Source organism: Desmodus rotundus, chromosome 9 (genome assembly GCF_022682495.2).
Source record: "Desmodus rotundus isolate HL8 chromosome 9, HLdesRot8A.1, whole genome shotgun sequence".
In the NCBI taxonomy this organism is placed as follows: Eukaryota; Metazoa; Chordata; class Mammalia; order Chiroptera; family Phyllostomidae; genus Desmodus; species Desmodus rotundus.
Window position 1 is genome coordinate 27722139 of NC_071395.1, and position 25462 is coordinate 27747600.

The window sequence follows — 25462 nt, forward strand, 5'->3', positions numbered from 1 at the left end:
TTTTTAATTTGTCTCTCAAGATGCAGAGAGAAGTAACTTTTAGCTTATTTTTAACCTTTCCTGAGCAACTCATTCTGAAGGTAATCACTGGCTCTACCTTTTCTGGACTCCAACCCCACAGTAGAAAAACCCTGGAAGGCAGCTCTTCTCTCTTCTTTATTTTATTAAAAGGCGTCAGAAAGCTGTGGTCATATCTCTCTCCCAAGGAGAGTCCCATCAATGTTTGGCTCATATCCACAGCCATTGTCCTTGTTATTAATTCCTTTGATTAATCCTAATGTTTTCCTCCCTCCAAGGAAAAGGTCTTTTCCTTCTATCAAATATTTTATAATAATATCAAATTCATTTCAATAGTAGTAGACCTGTAGGTCAGATAAAATATATATTTTTTTATTTTTAAAAGGGGCAGATTAATTTTTTTCATATCATAGAGAAACAGAAATCAAGCAAACAATAACAAAACAAATAAGATCCTCTAACAAAAATGGACCAGAATGACATTTTTACTTTAAACTGAGTCTTCACCACTATTGTAGTAAGGCAGCTCACAATTTTTCAACAAGCCCCTTTAAACAAACCTCTTGTATTCGTCTGTTAGAGGGCAAAATAGCAGGAGAGAGTGTTGTGAAAATGCCTGGTCCCAGAAAGGAAGGACAAAAACATAAAAACACAGATGCTTGAATACAAAAACAGTGGGTAAAACAGCTTTCCCACAATAGCTATTAAGTTCTCAGGCAAAAGCAGAGGAAACTAAATCAAAACTCTAGATAGATAAGATGCTTTCATTAGCATGACTAAAATCAAGACTATAAAACCCTTCTATAATGCTGAAAGTTAGGTGTATATTTTTAAAAACAAAAACAAACAAAAATCAACAACAGCCCCCCTCCCCCCACAACCATTTCCTGGGGTGTCTGCCTGAATCCCTGAGGGTTTTTCTGTACTTTTTCCTGTGAAGGACATATGGCCTGTAGGCCAGCGTTTCCATCTCCTTTTGGATCTATCAACAACAGCTTGCCTTTTCTACACTTCCGTCCTTGAACATGTTCTTCAAGCCCTAGCATCTTTTTCAAAGTCTGTGTCTTAATTTGTAGCTCAGATGCAGAAGCAGAACTTACCCTTGAGAAAACACTCAGAGACATCCCTTAATTTAGGGAATGAGTCAGAGCCCAGCAGAGCCATCCCGGATCGACAGTACACAACCCAGTGTTTGGCACCAGACCAGCAAGACAAATTCATAAAAACAATGAGAAATAATAATTCTCTTAAAAGCCCATAAAAGTAAAAAAGAAAAGACTTAAAAGCTTTAAAAAATTATGCTTATAGACATCAATGGATTCAACTACAACACTGTGCAAGTATTTTGGTATTTATCCATGTATGTTTAATAATTAAATCAGATTTTTTTCTGTTGCCTAACACTGGCTGGCACCGACAGTGCACTAATCTCCATGAAGGGCCAAAGAAATCAAGGATGGTGATCTCCTACTGCTAACCCACAGGAAGGTTGCAATTTTCACTGTAAGACGTTGTCGGACGTATATTGCAGATTTACCATCACTGAACCAACAGCTTGAAATGATAGCTGAAAGAGGAAGGTGAAATTAAGGAGGATGCATGGATACAGCTTTCAACGTAGGCCACAGAAACTTCTGCGTAAGTACAGAGTGGGACTCGTGACAAAGAACTAGGGATACTTTATGTTTAAACTAAATTACTCTAATGAAGCAGCTCTCAGAAAAGAAGTGCTATTTCAAGCTTTATTCATAAATATTTAGAATGTAAAGAGGGTGGTGGAAGAGGCATAAATAGTAATAGAAAAACACAATAAAAAATTAAATGGCAGTTCCATCCATTGTTTAGAGCCCCATCTGCAGAATGGGCTGTTCTCTAAAGGGAGACAGTGGCAATTTGGAAACTTCCCACAAGGAGAACAGACCTAAAAATGCTGCGAGATATTTATTCATAAGTACATAGGCGCTTTCCAGAAAATGGTAGTTTCTTGCAATTACCTTATCTGGTTCCCTAAGATTGAAGAACAGGCATATGTTCTTCTCCCCATTATTGAAACTACCAGAATGCATTTTTTTTTTTTGCCTAGAATTATGTCCTCCCTGCATCACTCTTACATATACACTTACATAGTTAAAAGTCTCTCCCTTTTTGCTGCTCACATTACTTCCTTTCTCCTTACCTGTCTTTCCTTCATCCAGAGTTTCTCTCGTGGTCAATCAAGGACAATTTCTTTGGCTTCTTTTCAGGCAATCTGTGTAGGAAAATAAGAGAGTTAAACCCACTTATGTCTAGAAAACAAGTGACATTCATAGGTCCTGGACAAGATATTGAACTATATATAAGAAATCCTTTGTATAATCTGAAGTGATCATATTTTTAAACAGCAAGCTAACTGCTCCAATAATCCATGCGCACATTTTATAGCTAAAACTGCAATGAAGATTAGTCAGGGGACACTGTTTCTGGGAGAACAGTGTTTGCCGGCAGCAGGCTAGAAAGTGCTCTTTATTTTTTCATCAGTGAAAAGAAAAGCTGGGAGGCAGTTTTCCGCTCTAGGCCTGTCCCGGCTTCAGAGGTCTAGTGCATGGTTTGCCACGTTGCTGGGAGCTTTAGATTAGCAGTTTGGGGAACACGGCCCGTGGCTCCATGCCATCCTTCCGCCTGTCACCCTGAGTACTAACACAAATTCTGTGGACAGTGACGTTTTACAATGAAGCCTACGATGAAGGAGACAAATTGCTCTCAGAAAAATTGCCATCTGAAATACTAAATTCTCCTGGCAATGAGTTAGAGAAAACTCCCTTTAGTTAAAAAATAATAATAATACAGGAAGAACTAACAAGTTAGCTTTTCAAGGCAACGGACACTTACTCAAATGTTAGGAGGAGAATCAAAGCTATAATTTTGGTGCCAGCTCTCCCAGGAGAAACTAAACACAGACAATTACAAATGATAAATACATACATAGAATCCTTTTCTTTGTTTAAAGGCAGGCATATTCAAAGCAACGGGAAAGCTGGTAAGAGAGAGCCTGTCCAGAAAGGCTTCCAGAAGAATGTCAGTGGTGTCAAAGAGGGCTACTTACAAATCCAGTTTAGAACTTGAAGGTATCTTAAATCTCCTTAATTCACATTTCCATGTTTTAGCTATGGAACTAGAGAGAGGTGGTACATGAAACAAGGACACAAAGTTCACACATGGAAAATCACACTGAAATTTGGCTCTCTGGGGGATTTATTCAAAGTCCACGCCATCCAATAAATACTCTGGGACCCTTTATAGAGAGAGGGCTTACCACTTGGATGGGGGCTCTGACTTCAGGGGACACATGGAGATGGAGCTACAACAAAGCCTCTGACATCACAGGAGGGAGATGGCAGGTGAAGGACTCTCTAACATACCATGGGGAGTGGTGGGGACCGCGACGGAAGAACACTATGTGCACCACTGCATTGAACAAAGTGCTTTAGCACGGGCGAGTACTGAACTATATACATTTATATCCGTGGCCCACGATCTGATATGCGGTCATTGTTGTTGATGTTGTTAAAACAGAAAAAGTTAGCATTCTATGATTCTCCGAAGACTATTTTTGATGACAAATTATTAGGCCTGACTGTCTCCTTTGTCTTTCAAAACATTGTTTCTCTTTTACCTTATTTGTCAAGCTTACAATATGGTAATGTTCTAATTATGAGTTCATTGGTAGAATGATTTTTATATCTCTTGATATTGCTCTGATATATTTCCATGGAAAAGTGATTCTATTAGAATAATTATGAAACTCTTAAAGTGAGGAACTGTGACATTGTGATTTGTAACAAGAAATATATGGTTGGTATAAGTCCACTGTTCCAGGCAGAGCTCCTAAAATCCTTGGAATTCCCGAAGTGAGTAGAGTAATGGAGATATCTTTTATTGTGTTAGTGACATGACTTTTGGCTTGTAGAAGCATCTCTGATCTCTGCCTTTACCTTTACATGATGTTCCGTCTCTGTGCATGTCTGGGTCTGTGTTTTCCTTTCTTATAAGGACCCCCTGGCCCCAGTATGACCTCATTCTAACTCTGCTAATTACATGTGCAAAGGTCCTGCCTATTTCCAAATAAGGTCACATTCTGAGGAACTGAGGGCTAGGGTTCAACAAAAGAATCTGGGGAGAGTAGACATAATTCAACCCGTAACACTTCCCAGTGGAGCAGGAAGAAAGTGTGAAAACTAATACCTTAAAACTGAGAGCTTTTTCATGATGATTTTAGCTAAAATTTCAGTCAGTGATCACTCTTGCCATGTAGAAGCTAAAATAATGAAATATACTCATTCACCTAAAGATATCTAGGTTTCATTATTAATCATATGCTATTGATTAGAGAGTTACATGATTCCTAAAATATTTTTTTTGGATGAAGGAATATTATTTTTCAAAACATTTCATCTCTGTTCAACCTTATTCCTGTTCCCTCTTTCTGTTTATAAAATTAGTGACTATTTACCTAATTATAATGTTGAGTTTTTGACGGCAGGGATATTCAGGATGTGGTCAGTGCACAGTCAGGCCTTGACTGGTCATTGCTTTATTAAATAAACAAAGACCAAAAACTTGTTCTGTGTAACATGTATTTTTTTTTTTTACCAAAGTTTGCTTATTAAATTAAAAAGCAATGGTCTACATAGTTCAATATTTTCTTGAATTTCCTATGTATGTAATCATATTTACTTCTAAGAAGAGTTGCCTTCTACCTTTTAAAATACTCCATTCCTGTCACAGCATTTCACAATGCCCAGCCTGAACCCAACTGCCTGGGCTTGTTTCTAAATTTGCCCCTTTCTCGCTGTGTAAATTGGGGAAAGTCACATAATCCCATCCCGGTCCAGCTTTCTCATCTACAAGATGAGGAAAATAATGATACCTACCTCCTGGTCTTGTGATGTGGGATATAGGAGTTATCACATGCAAAGCTCTTAGAAATAGGTTTGGTACATGGTAAGCGCTAAGACAAAATGTATCATTACTGAATTGTCTTCCACCCTTAAAACAATGTTGACCAGAGGTTGTAGTAGCAGAATCCTTGTCTTGTTTCTGATTATAATAGATTTTAATGGATTATAAAATTTCACTATTGAGTAAGATTACGTTGTCATCTTTTTTATAGGTATCTGGCAAATTGCAAAAATGTCTATTAAACAGTCCCCACCCCAATGGGATTTTGAAGCTCTTTCCATCTGGATGTGGAGGGAATATCCTGACCCATTAAATGAGTTCCTTACTGGGCTGAAAAATAAGTGGTCATATGAAGGGGAAAGAAAGCTTCCAGGCTGGGGTCATCAGAGACCAACTCACCCGAGAGCTGACTGCAGATGCATGAGTGACATCAGGGAGACCCGATCGCACTGAACAGCTGGCCCCTGCCCAATCTGTAATGAAGAACTATGAGCTGGGGTAGGTCTGGGTTTCCCACACCTGTCACATGCCCCTCCCAGAGAACCTCACTGCTGGGGACCCACACCAAGCCCACGGCTCTCCCCACCAGTTAACGGAAGCTTGTCTGGAGAGTCAATAAATTAAAAAAAAAAAAAAACTGCTAGGTAAGTAAACAACTATTATGTTAAGCCACTAAGTTTCTTACTTAACTGATACAAATACACTTTATTTTATTTCTTAAAAATGTTATTATAGAAGTTGTAGCAGAGAATAAGGATAAGTATCCGTGTATAAAACACTCAGCTATAAAAATTATGAATATTATGTCATCTGTTTTATCAACTCCACTTTCCTGGCAATATTTTAAGCAACATTTTAAATAAATCCAGACAATTTATTATTTCAAATGTAGATACTTCTGTATGTATCTCTAACAAATAATGATTTTTTTAAAACATTATCACAATGTCATTATCTCATTCAACAAAATCAATAATAGTTTCCTCATATTATCTCATACTTATGTGATATTCAATTTTTGAGTATCCTATAAAATATATAATGTTATTTGTGCAAATCAGAATCCAAATAGGATCTACAAATTATAGTTGGTTATCTCTTAAGGCTCAATTAATCTAAACTGTGCCTTCAACTACTTAAACATGCAGTTGATGAAACTGGGTCATTTAATAACATCTGTTCCTGTTGAAATTATTTTTAAATGATTTAAAATAAATATTTATTAATTGTTATGGAATTGGTAAGGTGGACACTGATCACTTGCTTCAGTGAATCTTAAATTGAAGGTCAAATTGGCAACAGGTCACATGTAGAGATTTTCATAAATTTTTCACTTTAAATTGCTTGAAAAATATAGAAAACTTTTCACTTTTTCATTCCTAATAAAATAACTTTTTATGATCTAAATGCAATTCTTACTATGCTAGTTTCCTGTCACAAATTACCACAATCTGGTTGCCTATAACAACACACCTTTATTTTCTTACAGTTCTGAAGGTCAAAGGTGGAAATGAGTCTTCCAGGGCCTAAACTCAGGGTGAGGGAAGTGCCGGGACCTCCTGGAGGATCCTGGGAAGAATCTGTTCTTTGCTTCTTCCAGCGTTTTGAGGTTGCCTCATTCTTTGGCTCTTGGCTGCCTGCCCCTCCAACCTCTGATTCTGTTCACACATCACCTTCTTCCTTGACTGATTCTCTGCCTCCCTCTTATAAGGACAGATATGATTATCAGACCCACCCAGATAATCCAGGATAATCTTAATTTAGATTATCCAAAATCACATCTGTAAAGACCTTTTGCCCTAAAAGGTAACATTCACAGGCTCTGGGGGTTAGGAGTTACATTTACATCTGCAAAGTTATATTGTATTTCTGGAATGATTGATGAATCCTATTAAAAGGAAAATTTAGAGAAAATAGACTAAAAAATAAAAATATTATATTCGTAATGTCTCATTCTTTCTCAAGTTTACACATGAATGCCCTTTTTATAATGCCTCAATACTGACATTCTTTCCAACCTACCATTCAATAAGGGCGCCACTAAGGGTTGCCGTGTGAAAAATTGGAATCCAATTTTCCCAGAAGACTCTACTTTCGGATTCACTTTTATTTAATACAGCAGCAAAGATTAACAATTAATTTCATAGAAAACTCTGGTTCTTGTAATGAAGTTTAAATTCTTTCTATTTTTAAAGTGGGTTCTAGATTTGTACATACTTGACAACAAGCCAAGTACGTTCCTGGGATAAGTCTTTCAAAACCATTTCTAGCCTCAGGTTATCTGCTTTTAATTCAGAATGTTAAAAGGGCTGTTTGCAAGAACATTTCATGCAATGTTTGATTTCATTTCCAGGTACTGAGAAGTGAAATCTGAGCCACATTCTGAAACCCTCTTGCCTTCCAGCCACCCCCAGTGACGCCAATCGTGAATGTTTTGCAAAAAGTAAGTGCTCCCGGTGCCAACACAGAGGAAATGTTTGCACAGTTCCCTCTGGTGCCTGTCACTGAGTGCTGCTCTTATTTAATCTTCATAAAGCCTTAGATTAAAAAAATTAGTTTTCCAGAGAATGGCATTTCTAAATATTCAGTAAAACTATAAATCACCTAGTTTCCAGTCATAATACCTATCTCAGTTGACTTCCCCTAACTCTAAATCTGGAACTGATGATTTAATGGAAATAAATTCCTAGAGAAGATTGTTCATATAAATAAGGAATTAAGTGCTAGATATAGGGTCTCAAAATTGTATGCTCCTTTGTCCTTATGTTTACCAGATAAAGGATTGGCAAGTGAGAAGAATATATCATCTTTATTATTTCTATAATAAAAATAATGATATTGCTTTGAATTATTTAATGTTTAATAAAATATAGTCTATTCTTGGGTGGCCAGTTCATGGTGGAAAAAGAAAGTAATTATAGGAACATATATGAAGAGCTCCATCTGCCTTTCAAAATTTGCCTTTGCCTATACAAGGTGCATACAGAAGCTGATTGGAGCTTTTCCTGAAGAACGTCAGTAAGAATGGAGAGAGAGACAGCAAAGGACGGTGATAGCAGTGGTTGTTTCTAAGCTAATGACTCACCTCTCTGAGGGCAGGGGACGACTGAAATATGGTGTCAGTGGAAAGGTGGGGGAGTTCAAGATGATGGGACAATGGTGTCATTTCTATCTTGGGTGACTGGATGGGTAATAAATTCAACTAAATAAATAATAATAATAAAATACTGGTTTGTCGGTAAAACAATAAATTCACTTTGGATATGTTTTCATTAGAAGTGCCAAAAAAAATGGAGATTGAGACTGATATCTTCTAAGAGAGAGCTGAAAATACAAATTCTGGAATTATAAGAATATAGCCGATAGGTAAAATCCCGTGGTAATACAAGACTCAGCCTGTCCTCCCTGTTTGATGGGGGTTTTCTCATCTTGGTTCGATGTGTGAGAATGTCTCAGCTAGTGTCTCTGTCTCTTTGAGTAAGACAGCGCTTTCTATGGAGCTATATTCGGTGCACCCTTGGGACGGAGAAGTTCAGGAGACTCCTCTGTTGCCATCTTGGTCCACAGTCTGCTAAGCTTGGTTTTTAAAACTGTATGTACTCATTCCTTGTGCTCACCTGGTCTCCTAGTTTTAAATGCCATACATATAGTGATTATCTTCAAATGTATATTTTCTACCTGGATCTCTTTCTTGAAATCCAGACCTATTATCTAACTTTCTACTGTACATTTCTACTGAGATGTTTACTAGACCTGAAAATTCATGAGAAAAATGCTAGCTAGACAACACAAGGAGAGTTCAGAAATTAGCCTTTAGCTTTAATACTGGAATTTTCTATTAGAATATCATGCCAATAATATCTCTCATTTTTTGCCCACCTCCTCAGAAGCAGTTCACATTTAATCCTCAATTTCCTAAATTGAGTTAAAGTGATCCTGTGTTATTCATGAGAACCAAGACTCAGAATGGTTAAACAACTTGAGATCACAAAGTCAGTGACGGTAGAGCTGGGGTTGAACCCAAGTGGTCAGAACCTGCTTCACCAAGTTGTTCCAGTGAGTATATTTCTGAATAAATTCAGATACTATACTCTAATCAAGATCTTGACGATGAAGAGAAGCAAAGGTTTCCAGGATGAAGTTAAACAGCTGTAATAAAATTTTCCTGTAAAGGATCCTAAAAATAGGTTGATGTTTGTTGTTGTTGTTGTTATTCATGTCCCAAAGGAAATACTTGATTCATTAATTTTCAAATTTATCTTTAGCATACTCTATTTTTAGAGTTCTTTAAAATTTATTATTTATAGATATCTTCCATAAATTAAAAACCACTTTCCAAGGGTATTTACTGATGACCTTAATTCTTCCTTCAACTTTAAGTCTTGCTTCAATTACAAACAAATAACAACAATTCTTTAATGGAAACATTAATGATATATTCTCAACTATGTAATAAAAGAAAGAGAGGAAGTTTTTTGGGCTTTCTTTTCTCCAGTTTCCACAAATACAATTAACATAACCCTGATTCATAGCTGAGGAATATTGAATACTTTTAAAAAGTAACATGATAGAATATGGCAGGATTTTTGACCTAGGAAACTTTCCTAAAAATTAATCATTTGATTTGATTATTCTGCTGAGATGTAAGCAAATGTGTCCACCTCCATCACTACCCAAATTCAAGCTGCCATCAGTTCTTACCCGTCAGGGTCCAAATATATAGCTCTGCCAATGACTTCTCCTCTGACCTCCAGACCAGTATAACTGTTTGAAATCATCATTCTAATGATTTCGTGTTATCTTAAAATCAACATGTCAAAAATGAGCCCAACATGTTACCTGAAATTTGTTCCTGCGCTTGGCCTCTAAGAGATCATGAATAGGGAGAGACACACTTAAGACAAGTTGGGAGGTTTATTATAATCTCATGTCTTTCATCCTTCCCTCCAATCTGTTCTTTGTTCAGTGTTCCTTCTCCAGTGAATTGAACTGTGAAAAGCCAAAACCTGGACTCATTCTTGGCTCTTGCCCAGTTCCTCACCATCTTCATCTCTCATCCCCAATCTGCACATCAGGAAGCATGACCTCTCCACGATGAGACTGTGTCAGGTCACAAGCTCTTCAGGGATCACCCAATACTCTCAGCATAGAGTCTTACTGCTAAAGTGGCTCCCAGGACCGCGCGTGGACTGGCCGTCCCTGGATCCTCAGCCTCACTTCACACCACACTCCCTATCACAGTCTGCACACTAACCACGCTGGCCTTCTTTCTCTTAAAACAGGCTATGTCATCTTCTCATACAGAGTGTTTGTATACGCCTGTCTAGTCAGTTCAGGCTGCCACAGTAAAATATCATAGACAACAGAAATTTATTTTTTCACAGTTCTGGAGGCTAACAAGGTCAAGGTCAAGGTGCCAGCATGGTTAGTTTCCAGTGAGAAACTTCTTCATGACTTGCAGGCCCTTCCATCTTGCCATGTGCTCATATCCTCTTTGAGTGCATGTGGTAGAGAGAGAAGAAGAGTCTCTTGTGACTCTTTTCTATAAGGGCATGAAATTCATCATGAAGGTCCCAATCTCGTGACCTCAGCTAAACAAATGATCTCCCAAAAGCCCCTTCTCCAAATACCACCACTGGGCAGGGGGTGTAGAGGTTCGACATATGAACTTTGCGGACACAGTTCAGCCCCTAATGTCTTTGCCTTGAACACACTATGTACCCCTTTCTTATAGATAGGCCCTAATGAGTTTTTCCCAGACAGCCTTCTATGATTCCACCCTAAGAATACACTTAGTCTCTTATAACACAAATTGTCATATTCCTTTCATAACATATATTACAAATGAAATTTAACATTTATTTATGTGGTTATCTGAATAAGGTTCCCATTTCCCATACTCTGTTGTCACCTCGTTAAAAGAAGATAACTTTTCCTGCTCATCTCTATATTTTTAATATTCAAAACAGAGTCTGATATGTAGTACATATGCAATAAATAGATACCAAATGAAATGATGAGTGGGGAAATTCGTTCCCAACAGACGGATGGTTACCAGAGGGGAGGGAGGGTTCAGGGACTGGATGAAAAAGGTGAAGGGATAAAGAAGTACAAGTTGCAAGTTACAAAATAGTCATGGGGATGTAAAGTACACATAGGAAATACAGTCAGGAATATTGTAATAACTACGTATGGTATCTATGTATGAGTCCTAGAAATATTGGAGGGAACGCTTTATAAAGTATATGATTATCTAAGCACTATGCTGTATACCTGAAATTAAAACAAAATAATATTAAATGTAAACAATAACTTCTCATCTGTAGTATAAGAAGAGCAACAACTCCCTCTTGCACTGTATCGGAAACATCCAGCTCAGTCCATGGCTCTTGGGAAGTGTCCATCAGTGTAACATACTTTCAGAGGTGCAAAGAAGAAAGATTGTACCAGATATTTTAAATGCACCTATAAATGTTCAAAGAAGAAAAAGACCCTCCCCTTCATCACACTTTCATCATCTCCTCTGAGCCCTCTGCTCAGTTGAACCCTAACTTGGTATCCTGTCTCCATAGCCCTTGTCGAGTCCAGTTTTCACACAAATTCTGCTTTCAGTTTAGCCAGAACTCTTCTTCCTTGATATCTGACCACCCTCGATACTTAATCAAATTCCTCATCTCCCACCCCAGATATCTGATCGCCCAGGTCTGCCTTCAGCAAGAATTCATTCAGGTCCCCTCAGCCAGAATCCCCTTCGCCATGATGTTTCCTCTTAGTGATTTTCCAGCCACTGACCCCCCTGCTCTTCGGCTATAAATTCTCACTTTTCCTCATTCAGAATATAAGCCTGATCTCTCTCTCCTACTGTAAAGCCCTTATTTCAGTAGTCCTTCTTAAATAAAGTCTTCCCTACTGTCTTTACTAAGTGTCCTGGAAATTTGTCTTTAACGTGAATGTTCAAAACAAGGTAAGTTTATTGTATTTATTGTTATCCAAACCCAAATTCATACCGGTGAGAATAGAAGATTGCTTTAAAAGAGCAGAGAGATCATAACATCTAGTAAAAATCAAGATGTTAGTGATTCTAGTAAGATTGAGAGCCACAGATAAAAAGGTTTATCCTTGTTGGGGATAAATTACTGGGAGACAAAATTGTCATATATGAAAATAGAGCAGTAGCAGCCCCTAATTCCCATGCCTGTGTGGCCACTCTGAGTTAAACTCAATGCCCTTTAGGCCCTAGGGGAAAAAACTCTAAATACTTATCAGGAGCGGAGTGGCTACTGCTCTCTCCCCACATCAGAGGCATAATTACTGGAGGATCAGAACGAAAGAGATCAAAGCTGTTTCATGCCACTTGGACCTACACTTGAGCGCTGGTTCAGGGGATTGAGTTGTGATTGTAAAACAATCCTACTCTGTTTTTAAAGCACAATTATTTTTTAAAAGGAGGGAGATAATTAAGTCAATACGCCGAGATGTAAAATGTGTTCCTATCATCTCAGCAAAGAACGAAAAAAAATGTAGCTGAATACAATTATGTTTTTTAAAAGAAAGTATGGAGGCCTTTAGTCTGATAATACCTCAAAGAGTTAGTTTCAGGGTCACTACAATTTTAATTACATATCACATGCATTTCAGATTAATAATATGCAATGTATGTCAATCAAGAATCTAGTATTTAGGGATCAGAAATATACACATCAGACATAGCCTCTGTAACAGGAGCAATTTTTAGTACATCTGTGCTCTGAGTTAATATCAGATCTTCCAGGGAGTGTCTCTCTCTGTTTTCTCTTTGCATATCTGACATTCTCACATTTGTTTGTAATTATCTCTTTATTCCTCTGTCTCCCAACTAGGCTGGGAGTTGTTTGCAATCAATAAGAAGCTGATCTTATTTTGGTAACCCCAAGGCACAGCACCTGAATATAATTGAAGCCCAAATCATATACTACATTGAAAACTGAGGAAGCTTCATATATATTAAATATTATTGACCATAATATTTATAATTATAAAACATTAAACTTAATTTAACAAAAGTTCATAAACATGTTCCAATTTCTGAACTTATGAGTACAGAAGATTAAAAACACAGATATAGAAAAAGACATACCTTTTTCCTTTTGTCCAAGTTGCTGAGCCATAAATTGCATCTTAAAGATACACTTCCTATGTACCATGCTCTGTTCTGAGCACACTACATGTATTTGTCTTGGTCAGTTTCAGTACTATAACAAGTACCAAAGACTATGTGGCTTATATACAATAGATTTTTTTTCCCCCTCACAGGTATGGAGCCAGCATGGCCGAGGTCTGGTGAGAGCCTTCTTTCAGGTTGTGGATTGTTGACTTCTTATTTATTTATTTATTTATTTATTTACTTACTTACTTACTTATTTTTAGAGAGAGGGGAAGGGAAGGAGAAAGGAGAAAGGGAAGGAGAGATGAATCAATATGTGGTTGCCTCTCAAGCGCCCCCTACTGGGGACCTGGCCCACAACCCAGGCATGTGCCCTGACTGGGAATCTAATTGGCAACCCTTTTGTTTGCAGGCCCATGCTCAATCCATTGAGCTATGCCAGGGCCGTTGACTTCTTTTCATATCCTCACATGGTGGAGAGCAGTAAAAAAGAGTACGCTTTCTCTTGACCCTTGTAAGGGCACTAATCCCATTCACCAGGGCTCCACCTTCAGGACCTCGCCTAATCCTGATAACCTCCCAATGTAGTTATAAATCATAGTTTAGCATGGAATATTCCTCTTTTGATGAACCTTTCTTACTAGCTTCCCTTTCAGAAAGCAACTTTCTCTTGGAGATCATAGAACTCCAAGCCACAGCCTTCAATATCACATCAGACTAGATAAGTTAATCAGACCAGATAATATTCAGTTCTTGTTAACTTGATTGACATGTACAATTTCCCAATCTTTGACCATGTTTCTTATGAATAAAAGGCAAACATAAGTGACGCACGTAACTAAATATCAATTAATCTATAAAAAAAGGGAAGGAACACAGCTTTAAGTCATACTTACATTTAGAGCTATTTTTCCCAAGGAAAGCTTAATGGAATAATTTGCTGCAGACAAGTGTTAACAAAGCTTTGCTATCTGATACCACAGATTATGAAACTAAAATATATATGGCTTGAAATGTGGGATCCATTTTCTTTGCTTAATTAACTGCAATCAATCTTATAAGCTGTTTTGTGAACAGTTTAAAAATAATAAATGAACGTATATTTAACCCTGCACTTTAAGATCATCTCTGGCCCTTATATACCTAATATTTTATATCTTTGAGAAGATACATTACCTCTGAGTCTCAAGTTCCACATCAATAAAGTTGAAGTGTTTGGTGTATTTTGAGGACTAAATTCTGTTGTTTGAAGCCTACTTAGCACTGCATCTGTCACAGAAATGCTCGATCACTGTTCAATTATGTTTATACATTGTGTTAATTTGTTATTATTAACCGTTTAGTCCCATAGCATGCATGTCTATCTACATATATAAATACATATATCTATAAATACACTTATAAACACCCAAAACGCTAAACACCCACACCAAAAATGTGACTAGACTCTCACATAAATCACTAAGAACATGTAATATTTAGTTTGGCACCTAACTAACACTATGAGCAACATCCCCACCTACCCCCTGCTCTCAAAGGGGTGGTCAAGAGAATACATGTCAGCATAATCGCCAATCTGTGTCACCATCCATTAGGATCAACACACAACCCTATAGCTACTGGCAGCAGAGGCGATGCAGAAAAGTTAGCTAGTGGCAAAGACATGTCACCACTCTCTATCACTCGTAAGAAAAAATAGAACCTCTCTCCAAATGCAGAGTACGCTCCCAGTATAAATTTAACAACATGCTCCTTTTGATTATAAAGCTGTGCACTCTGATAATTTAAAATCACATAGAATGATTTTGCATCATGAACACTAGATTATCTAAAAAAGCCAAGAGAAAAATTTTCAAATAGATATGTATTCCCTCTGGTGCTTTGCCTCTCCTGACAGCTAAATGGAGCTAAATAAAACTCATAACATGTGAAAAGTGAAAAAGACATTATCACCATTTCAAGTTTAAGAACTTAGGCTGCTTTTATAGGAAGGCACACCAACACTATAGGGTGGAATCAGCTGTCATCTTTGGCAAGAGATGTTAGTCAGAAAAACGTTAGTTTAAGGAAATAACTGCATACCCATTTAAAGTACCCAACAAAATACATTGCAGATTCCTTTATATTTTCAATAAAGTTTCATGGACTCAAAGTCAATCATTAAAGCAGGCTTTTATTTTCATCCCTCTGGTACTGAATTTCTCCACTATGTGCCAACACATTCTTTCCGCACTGCGTGTCACACAATCTAGAGCAGTATTGACCCAAATTGTGAACCACATCTACACACGACATTTTAGCCCAGATCCCACTCGTCATCATTTACAAAGCCCTGCAAGCCTCAACCCTGGATTGAATTTATCTCCTGACCGTTCTGCTAGTGCATCCCAGCCATCCTGCAAGGCCAGAGAGTCACCCAGGGGCACATACAGGTGCCCCTGCAGAGCTGTGGTGTCGAGCCCCGTCTGAGGCGTTGGTGCAGCCCAGCCAGCCCCTTTATGTCTTAGTCAGTGTGTGTTCCCATTGCCCTCGGCAGGTTTCTCCAAATGCTGACCTTAAGGTCAAATCCACCCCTCCATCCCCTCCATTCTCACTATGGTTTCATTTTCTATATCATTTCATTTTCACTTCATGTTATATTCTTGATCACAGAAGGAGAAATTTGAAAGTTCTCCCTTAACTGTCTTGCTATATTGTCTGCCTAAATTTCTGCCCAAGTTAAATCTATCTACCCTTCCTCTCCCTATCTTTAAGGACTTCACTCCATTCTACGTCTCTCCCTCCATATCTTAGAAGTGCTCTTATCTTCTTTCATAGTGTAAATATGATCAAAGTTTCTCAATTCAAAACAAAAAAATTAATCTTTCTTGATCCAACATCCCTGTGTGCTTCTTGCTCAATCATTAGCTGCGTGACACAGTTCTCTGTACTTGTGCAATCCTTTCCCATCCAGTCATTGTTTGATCCATTGTGATAAAGCTGAAGACTTCAATATTACAAATTTGCATCAATTTCCTGAACATTTTAGATATTTGTACTTGTCGATTACCCTCTGGCAGTGTGTGTGAAAATGAATCTTTTGAGCTCAACTCATTACAAGTTCTATAAAAATGAACAATTCACAGTCCACGTGCTATTGATTAAGTATGACTGAGGGGACAGAAACATCTACAGTAAACACACAACCATAATGCAAGTGTGTATACATATACTCGTGATTATAAGTGTGTCATATTTATGTCTGCATAAACAAATAAGACAAATCACACATTATTTTGGGGCATTGGCAATTTGATAGACCTAACATGTTATGGTGCAAAGAAAACTTTGATTAATATTTAAATAAAATTAATTTAAAATTAGCTTTCCTTTGATTCCAGTCAAAGAAAGTCAAAGAAAATTAAGGGAATGATGTACACCTATCTATAGTAACTTAAGAAATAACAATTTAATTTAAGAAGCACTTACTAAGTTTATGAAAATAAGACACATACTAAAGTAACAATTCATTTTGATTAAAGTATTAGACTCAGAAGACTTGAATTAAACTTTCTAGTTTACGGCTTACTAACTGTATGACCTTGGGAGAACTAGTTAGCAACCATAATCCCCCTTGATATTCTCATCTATTAATTGGCGATTTACTTCACAGAGTTAAGAGAGCAACCCTATAGAGAGACTCTATTCAAAACAAGTACCGTTTCAAACAAAATTATTCTTTCAATGACATGATAGTCAGGATTTTGTGGGAGACTTGCGTTGAACCCTAGACCAGACCACACTTGAGGAAGCCACCTGACCGAGTCACACGTGAATATACTGCTCCTCTGTAAAGCGAGATCTCCATGCACGGGGAGCGCTGGTACTGGAGGGCGGGTGCAGATTTCTGTGTCTGGGCACTCACAGATACACACTCTGGCGGGAGGGAGTCAGTGGAGGGAGAGGGGTTTGTGTTTGTTTTTTTCTGCCATGGAGGAGTACTTAATTATTGATAATGTTTATAATTGGCAGAACATATTAATAATAAATGTCAGCCCAACTTTTATTGGCTTTATTGTTGTGTTCAATTCTGTGATGACAACATGTCTCTAAATAGCCTGGATGCGGAGTGAACGGATTGCCTCGCCCTTACCGGTGGTTACTCCACTGTATTTACGCGCGTTTGTTCATTAACAGGCGGTATTATCAGAAGAGTTAAGATATTTTTCTTGCTTTCTCTTTCCTCACAGCAAAACACCACTATAGAAAGGTATGTATCCCAATTAGCCTACATAGCTAGGCAAAGCAGATGTTTCTGTCGAGCTATCAAAACTCTGAAATACACACCTAATAAACCTTCCAATACCTATCAACGGAAGTTGTCTGCTGGTTAAGGGCTCTGTTACTTTTTTTTTTTAATAAAAGAAAACAAGTACATTCCTGATATCTTCTTCCCTCCGAGTAGACTGCTGCTTCTCTTAATAGGATTTTCTTCCCCCATAGTAATTGTGGAAAGCCAATGTGAGCATGTCTGTTTCTCACTCCTTTAGAGAACTGTGCTCACCCTCTTTCGACAGCACACGCTGCCGTGTTGCCTTCAGTCAGCTCCCTGCTCCGTGCGGGAAGCGCGGATGCTCATTCCAGACAGGCATTTTCTGAGGACCTGCTAGGTCTACTTTTCCTATTAGAAATCAAGTGGCACGCCTCAGCTTTCCGTGTGTCTGCACATATGTTCCTCACCCTCCTGCAGAGACGGTGAGCCCCTTCATCTCTGTCCCTCCTCAGTGGGATGACTTTTTATCTGCCCAGCTCCCCCGTGAAGACAGGCCCTGGAGTGGCTGCCTTCTCTGTGAGTGATAAATTAATTATCAGCCTGGGAGGCTTAAATGGTTTGGAAGGATTAAAAAAATCCTCTCACTTGATGGCTTTTGCTAAATAGAATATGTTTATCCATTTCACAGGACCTATATTTTTAGATCAATGACCTTTGGGTGTATGATTCATTCTGATTTAATTTTTCCCAGTGGGTGCTGTTTCACATAAGCCTATTTAAAACAGTAAAGCAAGCAATGTTTTAAATGGAATATAATCTATCCTACACCTGTTTCCTTAGACTATTTTTATAAAAGGGAATGGTTTCTATGATAAAGTATACTTTTAAAATACAATATTCAACTAAAATATATGTATATTTCCCTTTCATGTATCATATGAATATTCTCATGTGAAAACCAATGAATTGAATGCAATTTTTCACAAAATAGCCATACCTACAAAAAATATATTTTTAGTTGAAATGATAGACACATTTTCTAAGCATAATTTATTTGGGTAAGAATTTATTTTGTGGGGTTCCCCTAGTTTCTTTTGTCCCTTACGTAATGAGAAATGCACCCAGATAGAAACCATTCTTTTGGATAAAAACTGTGTAATACAATTGCTTACATGGTTTTGTCCATTTTCATCACTAGAATCTCAGTTGTAACAGTCGAGTTGTTTCCATTCAGATCTCTATATCTCTATGTAACAATAAAAAAAGCAACATATACCTGGAGACCAGATCAAAACTATAAAAGCGATTTTTTGGCATGACTGAACTTATACTCCAGAAAGATGAAGTGTACTATTAATATTTTCATACAATATATAATGAACATATTTCCTCTTTGTTCTCACTCAGTGCCCTATTACATTTACTTATCATATAAGAAAGAAAGAAAGTTCTTTCTCATCATATCCCCTTTGTACTTGAAAGATTCCCTTATTCTTCCCACCTGTGAAAGGAATTTCTGACGTAGGCACCAAAGATGTTTAGATCACTTCTGCATTGGGAGACTACATAACGTATCGTGTAAACCACGTCACAGCTGACAGTGAAAAAGATGTCTATTACTACACAAGGGAACAGGGTGAAAACCTGGGCTGCCCTATGCAAATCAGGATTTATAGTCACATTATTTTATGCAACATAAACTTCAATTCTCGCCCAATTACTCTTCCTCCCCTCTACCAACTCAAACCTGCTTTAGGAAACCTGCGGAAAAGGAGGAGCATGGGAGGCTCTTGTATCCCCCCTTTTCTTTACCTCCTTTTCCACTTATGTGGTGTGGCTTTGGTATATTATAAGGTGGGATAGAGAAGTAGGACAGGAAAGGTAAGGGGAAAAATGTCGTACCTATTCGAGAGTTGCGATACTATGTTGGTACTCTTTAGGCAAAGGCTAAGTCCAAAGCAGACTTTTTTGATTCCATACTGGAGACTTAAGACTATGGCTCTGGGGTGGCAGGCCATGCCTCTCGTCCACCAGGAAGTTTATTATGATTGTCCCCACTCAGTGCTTGACCTCCAGGTGGCTTTTCTCTCTGTGGGAATCCATCATACTTCCAGACAGTCCTCTTGGATAGGGTCCCTCCCAAAACAACTGCCGGCCATGTCTCTTCCATGAAATCCATAACTAGTCCATGGCAAAGGCCCGTTTTTGCTCTGCTATGGAGAGAAGTGTAGCTTGCTTACCAGGCAACACTCTCTTGGTCTTCTAGCTCCAGAGAGCCTCTGAGCTCAGATTTCTCCTAGCAAGGACAGCCCCAGCCTGGCTCTCCCCAGTCTTAGGGGACAAATGCCAAACTCTCTAAGGAGTGTTCTGGAAGCTTCTCTTTGTCACTTGGCACAAGTCAGAGTGAAGCACTCCACCACCCTCCTCTATCAGGAGGGGGCGGTTGAGGCAATGGGGGTCCATAGTACATCAACTCGTCTCTGCAAAATAACCAACCCTTACCGACCTCACCGGCCTCCTTAGCTCTCTTACAGAGGCTGGAGCTGAGTGATTGGCTGATGCTGGCAGGTTTGGTTTCATTATCACATAGTCTGCCTTCTGTAAGTGATCCGGCACTTTGCTTTGGGTTGTGGAAGTTCTTGCCATGGAGTAGTTACTTGTTCCTGGCTTTTAGGGCCACCCAGTCTGCGATATTTTGTCATGGCAACCTGAGCGAACCTAGTATTATTGTATCTTATGGCCAGTGTCCCAGGGATACTTCAGAACCCATGGAAAACACTCAAACGCAAGAAAAAACTTATTGAACAGGTGGCTATATATGAAAAGGACATGCAAACTAATGTATGTATGGAATCTTCTTCAGGAACTGTCATACAGTAGGTGCTCAGCACGTGATAGTTTAAACCCAAAAATGTAATGTGATTCAGGGACTCATGTAACTTTTATGTAACTTTCTAGGTTCCAGATGGCTCCAGTCCCATGTCCATTGATTGTGGGCACTGCTTCCTGCTTCCTCCTGTGGAGTTTAAGGAGTTGCTTTGTATCGTTCAAAGGGCAGCTTCTAGGCAATTTCTCTTTATGCGAATATTTCTGTGGAAATTATATTCTAAAATATCTGGTTGTGTGGTATTATAAAATCCTTTGTTTTATATCTGTGTTTTCTGATAACAGTGTTTTATCAGCAGTAATGGTTTGAAATGTTTTGGAGTCAGAGGGTCTCTTGAGAAGTTAATGAAAGCTATAAATCTTTTTAATAAAAAATGCACATTTACACACACAATATTTTGGTTATCATTTCAAATGATCTCATATTCCCCGAAGCTTACTATTTGGGGATCTATATTATAAACTCCCTAAGTCCCTAGGGACAGGCTTTTGCCATTGTGATGGAATACGAAGATGGAGGTGTTTAGGACTATTCCACAATTTTACAGAGGGATGAGAAATGTTTTGCTTGGAATCCAACTTGAAAACTGATTCCTCCCTAGAAAAGACATGTGTTTTCCATGAAAACTTTTCGTCTTTTTTAAACACTGCCAGATGATACTTCCTTTCCCCTTCTTCTTGGCTACCGTCACTGCCATCATTTTAAGAAGAACTAGAAGCTTAATCGAGGCCTTGGCGCTTATGTGCTTCTTGTCTAATACTGACGCTGCACCAAGATTCTGGCATATATAAAATGAGGGATTTCCTGTCAGAAGCCTACTGTTTTTTTCAAAATCAGTGATGTATACAACCAAACAGAATCCTTTGCCCCTTCCTGACTAGTAAGAGCTGCAAACACCAATGTATAAGCCTCAAAGCAGCACATTTTACCCAAACAATTTCATGAAGGAGGACTGACAGCCACAAGGAAGAGGTGATGGGGTGGGGGTGGGGGGCAGGAGGTGGGGGAGGGAACAAACACACACACCAGGGCTCTAGAAGCAACAGTGCACCGCGGGGCAAAGACCATCTTCCGTGAATCATACCCACACATCTCCCTGCTTTAGTAATTGTCATACTTACGGCCTGTCCCTTACTTTTGGGGCCTCTTTGGGGCTGATAGAATAGCTTTCAAACAGTAAACAAAAATATTAGACACCACCAAATTTCCCTCAGAGTGCTTAAAATTTTTCTCATGTCCAAGATCTTTAATGCATGTATTATCTTGCCTTCCTGAAGGTAATAGTTTTAGTAATGAAATTCTATCCTCTCCCAATTGTGCTCCAGCAATATATCCTCTAGCAACTGTCTAGAAATTTTTTTAAAAGTAAAAGTTAAAAAACGTCCTTCTGTTCTCTGGCTTTTGGTTTCTTCTGCCCAACTTTTGGCCAAAGATGGTAGAAAGAATGATGCTAGGGCCAGAATTTATAAAAATGTGAAATAAATCTACCACAGTCAGTCCTCTTTACACTTGTTTCAAGCTACTCCTCCAAACTAAGCCTTGACACGAGGTACAAATTCCAGTAACATGAACCCGGAAGCCACTGGAGCAGTCTGGGAAGCTAATTCCCTCACCATAGTGGCCTCTGGATTTTGTTGAACTGTAATCTCCTTGAGGGCGAAACCATCATTTTTTTTTCTTTTTTATCTACATTTGATCTCAAGTGTCTAAAAGATAAATTGTCTCAAAATGAGTGAGCAATACATAATCAAATGAATAATTAAAATAGGATAAAAATTATATAGTTATTTTAATGTTACTGTTACCTTCAAGTTCATTAAAGTGTTTGAGAATTCTGAAGACCCAAGACAATACTGTTCCTGAATGAAAGAACATAGCTGTGGAAACAACGGTCCTGCAGAGCAGCTGCATCATTTTCTGGTTCTGGCACAAATCATGTACCTTCATTAATATTAAATGTAGACACACGTAATTATGGGCAATACGTTGAGGTGTTTAGGTAACTAACCATGGAAGGAACCTATACTCAAGTTAGGCTTTTCTATTTATCATTTTTGTCCCAAATAATAAAACAAATGTGTAAATCAAGGTCCTTGTGACTTGAGGATTCTGTTTTTAAAAGACAAAAAGAAAAAGACATTAATATTTTATACCCAAAGCCTCTATCTTCCATTTGGTAGGTTGGTGCTCAGTCCACTGAGCCACCCCAGCCAGGCTTAAAGCCTCTATCTAATGCTCTCTTTAGTGATAATTCTGTGGAAATTATATTCTAAAATATCTGGTTGTGTGGTATTATAAAATCCTTTGTTTTATATCTGTGTTTTCTGATAACAGTGTTTTATCAGCAGTAATGGTTTGAAATGTTTTGGAGTCAGAGGGTCTCTTGAGAAGTTAATGAAAGCTATAAATCTTTTTAATAAAAAATGCACATTTACACACACAATATAAAAAGTCTTATTCGTCATTTGAGTAATTGATCCTTCTTAAATGGAGTCTAGATATGGTAACTTTACAGTGAACTCCACTTAGGGGAAAAAGTGTTAACTGCCCCATGTCAGTAGTGCGTGCGGAATCCATCAAACAGAGATAGCAGAGCTTGGAAGAGAGAATTCTTGTAGAGAACAGAATGAGCCTGTTGATCACTAAAAATAACCAAGGATAGTTATCAAAAAAAATAAATTTTGGCCATATAAGTAATATAAATATCTTGGAGAACATGTGTTGGTTTTTATCCTAGGATAATATTGAGTTTCTGTGGGTATTTGTGTGCTGGCAAGGGAGTGTAGAAGAAGTGCCAGTTATTTTTATATAGTCAGGCCCACAATAGCACTAAGTGATTTATCAGATGCAGTATAAGACCATTTGACTACCTGAAGGTTCCAGGATTTTGTTTTCAACTCTTCAACTAACTGCGTTTGGAGAACACATGGTAAAATCCTGCCAGTTTTCCAGCATACACACCATGAAATCCACCACCACTGCACACACGTGCAGACACACTAGGTGCCAGAAATTTTATTTTATTTTTTAAATTTTTTAAATTTATTTTTAGAGAGAGAGGGAGGGAGGGAGGGATAAAAAGGGGGAGAGAAGCACCAGTGTGAGAGAGAGACATTGATGGGCTGCACCCCGACCGGGGACCCAACACACAGCCCGGGCACTGGCCTGGCCAGGGATCCAACCAGCCATCTTTTGTTTGTGGGACGATGTTCAAACAACTGAGCCACACCGGTCAGGGAAGATGCTGGAATTTTTAATTTTCAAAGTTAGTCTGTCTTCTCAATTAAACTATTGAATAGTCAACACTTACAACAGCGAGAGAGGATGGTCAAAGACCCGCATCATGGAGTGCGGGCACTCCCTTCCCTGCTGGTTGCACTCATTCACATGTGTATAGAGTTGCTGCTATCGCCACATAAACACTGGGAGATATATTTAGGAGAGTCATTTTCCCATCTGTGGCATTATATGTATTTTATTTTGTTCACACTTTCTTATTTTATTTACTTTATGATCAATTACATTCCTCTGTTCTAGGTTAGCATTCCAATATATACCCACCAGACAGGAAAAATGAAAATGATTCATATAAAAAGGAATCGTGGACAGGAGTGGTTATCTCTTTTTAATTAAGTGAGTTTGTTTTTCAACACATTAAATATTCTCAGTGATAAAATATGCATGACTTTGAAAGAGTAATTTGCTTGCTTTCTGTGAAAAGCTTCTGAAGAAAAAGTAAATTCTGGTCTCCACCATGTCACAGACAAAAACAAAGATGGATACGGAAAAGCTAAGAGTCAAGCAAAAAGCTGCATGAGTTAACCATTGACATGAACTCACAATGAGCCTCAGAGCTTGTGAAGTTCACAGGCAGCCGCAGACCTGCACAAATACACTGAGCAACTTCTCACACGCCATGACCTGGGGAAATGCTGCTTCTGTGTTTGATCAGCAAAGGTCATCCTGCACTTACTCATCATCTGAGTTAACAATAGTTTGGGAATTTAGGCCGAACTACCAGTAATTGTGGATAATTCTACCCACCAGAAATCATGGGAAAGATGAAGTCATTGAATTGAGATGAGATTAAGGTCAACCACATTATAATGTCAAAAAGCCAAAATCCAGTTTTAAAACAAAGTTATTCTTGAGATGTATAATACACACGAAGAGACAAAGGGCCAGGGAGACGGGGTTCTCTTTGAAATGTACCAATTTGCTGTGTGACTTTAAAGGATGCACATAGCATTTCTGGCCCTAAGTTTCCTTATTCACACAGCAAATGAGTTATTGGGTATCTGCTAAGTCTTTTCCATCAGTAGCATTTCTAGTAATATAAGCCCACTTCTAGCTTTCCTATAGTCTCTTTTTGGAGCTATAAGACAGACAGGCAAATCCTGTTAGATCCTTTTATTCACCTGAGGTTTAGTTCAAGGAGGAGGGGCTGCTTTTCACAAGGAATCATTTAATGCTTTTGCAAAAAAAAAAAAATGCTTCAGAGAGGCACTAAAATTTTCTTTAATAAAAACAAAATGTTTTAATTATTTCCCCAGTGCTATTTCAAAGACCACTAAAATCCTCTAGTTGGATTAAACAAGTGAAAAGGCAATAAAAATACAAATGTTGCCTGACAAAACAAATATGCTGGAACAATTTTTTAAAAATAATTTTTGAACGCAGTGCTCTTATGCACTCTTAGAAACTTTCGAGGATTCCAAAGACTCTTGTTTATATAGAATACATACAGTGTTAGAAAGTAAAACTGAGGCAAATTTAAAATATTTATTAACATGTTTTAAAATAATAACAAATCTGTTAAATATTAGCATAAACAGCAAGTTTTATTAAGAGTATATTTTTCAAAAGAAAAAAATTGTAGAGAAGGGTGGCCCTGTCTTACGTTTTATCTTTAGTGTCTGGCTGAATCCATTAGAGCTGCATTCTCATGTACTGTTCTACATTCAATCTATTTTACTGTGCCGTTTGGTTGAAGTCGTTGAAAAAAATTTACCCTCTCACAGATATAGTTGGAAAAGGGAGGAGCAGGAGTATTTTCATAGTTATTTCACATAATTGTGGATATTCTTTTTGATACCACAACAAAAGCGAACAAGCTGTGGTGTTTAAAGACTAACTGTAATATGGGATCTGAAGCCACCTCAAAGACTTTTGTATTGCAGTACACGAACACCCATTGTCATTCCTGCACTTTGAACGGTGTTCT

General features: G+C 38.1%; 1 long non-coding RNA gene across 1 annotated transcript; it reads left to right on the top strand.

Annotated features, from left to right (window-relative positions):
* Nucleotides 1-1468: 1468 nt before the first annotated feature.
* On the top strand, nucleotides 1469-8134 carry LOC123480565 (uncharacterized). The gene is made up of 4 exons (XR_006656625.3): nucleotides 1469-1656; nucleotides 5168-5454; nucleotides 7310-7399; nucleotides 7933-8134. It is a non-coding gene; the product is annotated as an uncharacterized lncRNA (long non-coding RNA).
* The last annotated feature ends 17328 nt before the right edge of the window (nucleotides 8135-25462 follow it).